Source organism: Furipterus horrens, unplaced genomic scaffold, assembly GCF_987537825.1.
Source record: "Furipterus horrens unplaced genomic scaffold, mFurHor1.1.pri manual_scaffold_5, whole genome shotgun sequence".
Lineage (NCBI taxonomy): Eukaryota > Metazoa > Chordata > Mammalia > Chiroptera > Furipteridae > Furipterus > Furipterus horrens.
The window spans coordinates 193,792,322-193,800,088 of record NW_028327175.1 but is presented as its reverse complement, the minus strand read 5'-3'; the positions used below and the strand labels follow the sequence as shown (position 1 = coordinate 193,800,088).

Genomic DNA, 7,767 nt, shown 5'->3' with positions numbered 1-7,767 from the left:
TCCCTAAGCCAGGCTTCCTCCTAGGAATCAGTGAGGCTGGCCTTTCCAAAATTCATGTTCTCCGTGGGTTGATTCGTTATGTTTTGTTTGCTTCTGCCCAGCAGTTTGTTGGACCCACTGGGAAGGAGACAGGAGGAAGGATGGATGGACATATCATGCCCCTCACTGCCATCCCTAGGTGCCGGGCACTGTGCTTGGTGTCCTCGGTAGATTACCTCGTCCCAGCCCAAAACCACTGAGCTGAGCAGGTGCCTTTGCTCCCCGTTAACAAACGAGGAAATACGGGTCTGGAAAGATTCAGCAAAAGAAGGGAGAAGAGAAAGGAGTGCCGAAGTACGTATTTCGTATGTGCCTAGTTTTGATAAGTTTGGGTTATTTTTTTCTCACCCCACTCTCTGAAGGAGGCGCTATTACCCAGCTTCAAAGATGAGGAAGTTTTGAGGCTCATATGACTTTCCCGACCCCTATCACCCAGCCTAGGTCAGGGCACAGTCACTTGTTAAGAGTAAGAATAGCCACCGCTCCTTGGGGGTCCTGTCTGACGTGCTTCACCTGCACTGTCTCACTGAATCTTCACAGCATCACTATAAGGTCAGATATTGTTCATATAATCCTCACCTCACAGAGGATATGATGCCCAAGCTCATGTAGACAGTCAGTGGCAGAGGCAGGATTCAAACCCAAGGAGGCTGGGTTCAGAGCCTGTGTTCCTAACACCTGAGCACTGACTGATAAGCCATGCTTTCCCCGGCTCACAGAGGACCAGGTAGCTATTGACTGCTTCCAAATCCTTTTGTACGCCTCCTCTCATGAGATTGTCACAGCAGCATTTGCAAGGCTGGGAGACAAGGAGTCATGGCCCCCATTTTGCAGATTGGGCAGCTGAGGCTTGAAGCAGTGACGTGTCTTGCCCTGGCCCCGCGAGTTCCAAACTGTGAATCCATGGCTGACCCCGTTTGCTGGTTCTCTCCTTCAAGACCAGGGCTTCACCCATCTTGTGGTCTGCTGCTCCGGCGTGGGGTGGGGTGGGGTGCAGTGATGAAGAGTGGGTACACCAGGAATCTCAGGGCAGGTTTTAGAAACAAAGGACCAGCAGCCAGTGGGAAATGACCCCAATTAGCAAGTACATTCAATCCCCATTAGCCGTAGATTTTATAGTTATGAATTCATCTGCTCCTTAAAATTTATTTGCAAACCCTAAATAAGTAGGCACGGGGCTTTTGTGGTCATTCGCAGAAATGTATAGAGCAGCAAATAATTTTAATCACTAGAAACCTACATTCATAAGTGTCCCTTTTGTGGCACATTTAGTGCCATTTTTTCCCCCACATTTCTGTGCTCTCTGTTGGTGACCTCACTATTTAAATTGTCCCCAAGCATGGTACTTCAAGGTGTCCCTAAACTCAAGGCTGAGATGTGCCTAATGGAATGTCAGATAAGCTTCATTCAGGAATGAGTCTGTGAGTTCAATGTTAGTGCATCAACAATACGTCTATTAAACAAGGTGTCTTCAAACAAAAACACACATTAAACAATACTATGTATCATCGGCAAAGATGCTCTAAGACGCGGCTCGCAGGAAGCTAGCCCGGTATTTCCCCTAGGAGCAGCGGCTCAGTATCGCTAATTCATCGTCAGAGGTAACTCTATAGAACATAACTCCCACCAATAATTGGAATCAACTGTACTTCTAAAGCCTCTTCCATGTGCACAGGCCTCTGCTGGCTGCTCTCAGGGACAGAAGGACACCCCCCTCTTTTTCCCTCAGGACTCACCAACGCCGCGAGGAGAGAAGCCTGGAGATTCGGGACTGTCTGAGCCAGCCCAAGGTCAAGGACAAAACTGTGTGAGGCAGAGCCCAGGGTAGCCCTGTCCATAGAAAAAGGGTTAAGTCCCACGGATGTCACTGGGAATTTCCACATTTACGAAAAGTAAAAAGAAATAGGTAAACCTCATTTTAATAACATAGTTGACTGAACCCAACATATGTAAAATATAATCATTTTTATACAATCGATATAAAAATATTAATGAAATGTTTTGCATTGTCTTTGTTGCACAGAGTCTTTGAAATCTGTGTGTGTTTGACAGCCATGGCCCATGCCCATTATTGGGATAAGCCACATCTCAAGTGCTCAGTAGCCACATGGGACTAGTGGCTGCTGTTTGGACATCATGACTCCAGAGGGTGGGACACGTTATCTCCAGTTGCACCTGGAAAAAGGACATGAGCACAGTAGGTATTCAGCAACCCCTTCTGTGATCGTTTAAAGTCAGGAGAAGTGGGTGGGTGTGGATACAGCTCTTGTATGGGGGGGTCTTGGGCAGGTCACCTGAGGTGTTCAAGCCTTGAGTATCTATTAATGTAAAATGGGGTGAGATAACACCCCTGTCCTCCCTAGGGGAGGATAAAATGAGATCCCATTGTATAGCGAGACCTTGGTAAACACTGGCAGCAACGGTTACTCCATTTCTGTTACTGTTGATGGCGAGCCCAGCAGTCTGTGTCCAGCCAGAGTCCTACCGCAGCTGAGAAGGCTACAGATCCCAGGAGCACTGGGTCCCCAAGTCCCATTTGGTTGACAGTGCATGGGAAAGTGGAAGCACATGTCTGATGTCCCAGACTGAAGCTGTCAAACCGGGTACCCAGTCATGTTCCAGGAGCCACTCACAGGGAGAATCAGAGGTGGGTCAGGCAATGGCCCTCGTTTAATGTGGGTCTCTGGGAACTGAACCTGCCATGTCTCTCTGCGTGGCAACCACGTCATCCCTACCGGGTTTCCTTTTTACTAAAGCCAGGATTTGCTCAGAGTTGGGAAGACAATGGGTGAATAATTTTCTCCCATTGCCATGCGGTCCCACAGCCTGCAAGGCCTAGAGCAGGGCTATTGGGTCTCTCCTTATAATTTGCTCACCATGTCTGATCTCTGGGGCTTGGGGTATAATCTTATGTGAGGGCTTCAACTGCACGTACAGGTACTCAATTTAAAGGAGAAAAGAATTCATAGATTATGGAGACTTTATCTTGCACCCCAGTGTGAGTCACAGCAAAATGGAAGGCTGATTCTACAATAAAGTAAATTATTGCAACAGAGAAGATGTGTTTAGATGTCTGGTGAAAGAATTATTTTTATCTTATTGAAACAAGACATGATATTTCCAAGTGTGTATGGGACTTAACAGTTTTCTAAGACCATGTCACTGAATTAGGGACAATTGCAATGTGGGGCTCATTTGGGAAAGGTCAGGACAGCTTGGAGGGTTGGCCCACATCCCCCTGTCTCATCCATCATGTCACCTCTCAGCCTCAGGGAATGGACACCTGGCTTGGACCCCTGTGCCCACACCACCCCCTGCATTTGGGTGGCAACTTGGAGCTGATTTCCATAGCACTAAATCCGCCCCCCTCGCTTGGCAAGCCAGCACCTGTCCTATTCTCACTGGGGGGCAGGTAGAGTCTTCGTTTTTCTTTTCTTTATCCCCCATATAAGTGCCACTTTTGGACAAAAATCTCAATGATGGCAAGTTAACATTCAAACTGGGGTATTTTGGAAATATCTCATGTAGTGGGGTTAGCAAGTAGGCACTGCTTTTATGAATAACAGAACGCATTGGAAATGATGGCAATTTCCTTACCAACACATTTTTTATACATTTTCTAAAACAGGTTCCACCTGCCCAGATCCTGTGTTTTGTGTGAGGCTCCCCAGCCACGTGGAAAGGACACCTCTTGAAATGTATCGGAAATAAGTGAGTCCCCAAGTCCCCTGCTGAGACTTGGAACATCACGTTGAATCTGTGAGTCTCAGTGTTCTGCTAAATAAGATGTGGATCACATCAGCATTCCTAGAGGGTGGCCAGGAGGGGGGAGGAAAGAACCAAGGTGTACACCAAAGGGCCCAGCACAGAACAGAGGCCAAGTGTTCTCACTTCACCCCTAAAACGCACTGTAAAATCAGAAGGGGTCCTCTCTCTCTCCCTCTCTCTCTCTCTCTCTCTCTCTCTCTCTCTCTCTGGCCACTCCCAGGGCAAACCAGTCTGTCTGGACAATATATCATCAAAAAGGATGCTAAGTGTCAACTTTAGGGAAATGGCGTCAGACTGCTCTGATTTGTGCCGTCGAATCATAAGCTCTACTTTCCCCCCATTTCTCTCAGCTTTTCTTGGGTTGGCATTTACCACCATCTCTAACACGGCAGCCTGCCTGTTGTCCCCACGAGAGAGAATCTAGGTGGAGCCCACAATGGCATCAGAGGTGCAATGCGCGGTATCTGTGCTGTTAGCTTCCTGCATCCCCAGACTCCGAGGGCTGACTCCTCCCACTCACCTTGCCAGCAACTTTGCAGGACAGGTGGTCAGACGGAGGGGGCTCCTCTTCTCCCAGGCTTTTGCTGCAGGCAGCACAGCACTCAGTGCCTGGAACAAGGGTTGACAAGCGCTAAGTGGCTTCATCTAAGTGAGCGGCACTGACAGAATGATGGGGGGATGGGCAGAGATCAGGAACGTGCTAACCGAGCTGAAGGATGGTGCCTTCCTGTTCAACCACCTGGTAAAGGGAGGGGCAGCAGAAGATCTGGAAAGCCGGACACTGCGCACAGACAGCACCGAACACCCCAGGGGAACTGCCTCTCCCAGGAACCCTCACGCGTGCTCGCGTCACTGAACACCGCCGCAGAGTTGGACGATTCTCCAGCCCCCAGCTCCGGAGCCCTGACATCCTTAAAGAGGGTCTCAGCCATGGTGGGATTTACCTGTCCTGCTTTGACAGTTCCTGACTCTCCCACGTCTTAGTCACGTGACCTTGCACCAATGATTTGCTCTCTCTGAGCCTCACATTTCCCATCAGTGAAAATGGACATAATGCTGCCTACATCTCAGGGATGGAGAATTAAATGAGTTAATGTGTGAAATCATGCCCCAGAGCCAGCACATAATTAATGGTCAACTAATTTAAAAAATATCAATTGCTAGAGGATGTTCACATTTAATACCTTTTCGCATCTTGTTAGGTATAGCGAGTACCTCTGCCCAGCTCACCCTTCCCCAAGAGGAAAAATAGTCTCCATCATATAGGCCAAGACACCTTGATGGTTGACAGAAGTTCATGCCACCAGGGCCACCCACCATAGCTACCTGGTTGTGTGTTCCTGACTGCCCTGGGCCAGCTCTTACCTGCTGTGTGCCTAGAATCCAAAGAAAGCTCTTTCTCAATTTTCAGTCCCCAAAGCCATCCAACTTCATCAGTGAAATCTTACCAGATTTGAAAAGGAACAATCCCCCTCCCCCGCCCCCTCTGTTCTCTGAGACCTCTCCTCCCTGTGACACATACATCCCTTAGAGTTTCCACCTGAGCCGGGGCTCAGTGGGTTCATGGTCAGACAAATGCCAGGAGGACCCTGACTATAGTAATTATGGGAAGGAGGGTGGTTCATGTCCCAGAGCCAGGTCTCCTGGCAAGATCTCCCCCAAACTCCCTAGCAACACACCTGCCCATGTTTGACTTTGCTTAACCCAAAACATCCCCTTGCCAGCCCCCCTCTTCATAAGACCTACCCAGTCTCTGTGCTTCTATTTCTGTCCCTTCTATTCCTCTCCTCTCTCCACACTTGGCCCTCTAGAATATGAATCTATTCATGTTACCCACCCCTCCTTAAAACCAGTCAATGGCATCCATATCCTCAGATGAAATTCCAAACCACTTCCCAGGGTTTAGAAGGTTCTTCTGAGCTTCCCTTTGCCCAGCTAACTCCTACCCCAGCTTCAGGTCTCATCTTAGATGTCGCCTCCTCTGGGAAGTCTTCCCTGATGCACCTCCTCAAAACTCCCACAGTGCCTGGGCTTCCCCATCCAAGCATGAACCAAACCCTGTGTGCTGAAATTGCCTGTTCACCTGCTTGTCCAGCTGGCTGAAGGAGCTTCCTCTTCCCTGCTTCCCAGTGCCTAGCACAAGGCAGAACAGCACGCAGAATTAATGAGTGAATAGATTTGTGTGTGGTGGCTCCCTCTGGAAACTATCCAAAGCCTCTCAGACTGGGACAAAAAGCTCAGAGCTCCCCCGAGGCACTGGGAGACATCAGAACCCCGGGGCCTGCGGCCCTGCAGAGGTCTGCCCCCGCAGAGGTCTGTGGTTTTACTGCTCATGGAAATTAGGCTGGCAGATCAAAGGCAAGGCTCCTTCAGGCCAGATTGCCAGCAGCCAGCACTATCGAAATATCGCTTGAATTGGTAATTTGAAATTAAGTGAGTCAATGATTGACACCGATTTGTAAAACCTGGCCCACCACCTTGCCTCTTGCAAACCGGTTGGCTAGGAGCATGGAGCTTTCCAAACAGGAGTTCATTTAGGGCTAGCCATGCCCCGCCCCCACCCTGACTTTAAAGGGTCCCTGTTCTCAAAAACTCTACAGCGTTCCTGTGAAAAGGCTTAGCACCTGAGATCCCCTTTCAGAAATAAAAACTCACAAATTTGAGCCAAGGGGAAAAAGCCTTTGCACCTGTAACACATGAGTCACTTGATTAAGAAAATGATCAAAATCAAGTGTGTGATTCTCTCTGTGTGGGGTACAGAAAAGCGGAGGCTGGGAGTCAGGTGGGCTGGAACGGGAGAGAAGGGTGCGAAATACCTTCAGCTGCACCAGCTTCAAATCCTAACCACGGTGTAAATATTCTGGACCATCCACATTTTGGAAAGGGACTTTCCACCTGTTGGCGCTCTAGTGTGCTGGTCAGAGGGAGACCTAAATGACAGCTGCTGGAGGACTTCAAAGCCACCCCACCACAAGACAGGCAGGGCTGTCTTCCCCGCCTTTGTTCAGAAGCTGGAGGGGACAGGGGCCTCCGGAGGAGGGTGGGGTTCCTACTGTATCAGATGAGGGGCACCCAGCCGGGAGCAACCCTCATACAAGTCTCCAGTGGACTTGGGCTTATTATACATGTTCGGACAATGCACAGAGAACCTCTGGGAAAAAAATGTCCTTCATGAAGGTTGTTACCCCTTCTGGAGGCCTCCAGATAAGGTACATGCCACTGGCTGGTCTTGTCCACCCACACAGCCTGGCATGCCCTGCAGCATGATTCCCAGGAAGCTGACTTGGGCTAAGGATGCCCAAGGCACCCGAGGGAAAAGGACCAGGGCAGCCCTGGGGGTCCCCTCCTGGTGCCAGTTTCTTCTGTAAAATAGGGACGATCACTGTTTTCCATCAGGTGAAGGGGAGGATCCAATGAGATCATTTACCTAGAGCAGGTAGCCCAGTGCCCAGCACCTTGCCCTCTCCCAGCTCTCCTGAGAGACAGGCACATTGGTTCTCAACGGCTGTGACTCACATGGTCATGTGGGATCAGTCTGGGAATGCTTTTTTCTGCTGTTTGTTTGTCTTAGGCCTTTCTAGAAAAGAGGCAGGAGAGCCGGGAAGAGAGGGAGAAGGTGGCCGGCGGTTTTGTCAACATCACATCTCAGGTCAGGGGAGACAAGAGGACAGGTTGAGAGGACTCCCTTCCCAGAGCTCTGCCCCCTTGCCTGGCTCCTGCCTGGGGTTGGATGGAGCGGGTGTGGGAGGGCCAGGGGGCCGGAGTACGGAAGGCCACCTCCAGCCTTTTCCCCCCTCCCGTCCTTTTGCCCAACTTTCCTTCAAGTTTGTTATGAGCTAGAGATCCTGGGTTGTATATTAATAAAACAATGGAATTTTTATTTCTCTTTCTCATAAATTACATAATTCAAACCTTAAAACACCTTTAATAAACAGTGACTGGGCATGTGACACTTAATAA

At 49.5% G+C, this 7,767-nt stretch overlaps 1 long non-coding RNA gene across 1 annotated transcript; it reads right to left on the bottom strand.

Moving 5' to 3' along the window:
* Positions 1-2,051: 2,051 nt before the first annotated feature.
* LOC150010695 (uncharacterized) lies at positions 2,052-6,121 on the bottom strand. The gene is made up of 3 exons (XR_016511417.1): positions 5,891-6,121; positions 4,328-4,416; positions 2,052-2,214 (listed from the first exon to the last, which is right to left on the bottom strand). It is a non-coding gene; the product is annotated as an uncharacterized LOC150010695 (long non-coding RNA).
* Between the last annotated feature and the right edge of the window lie 1,646 nt (positions 6,122-7,767).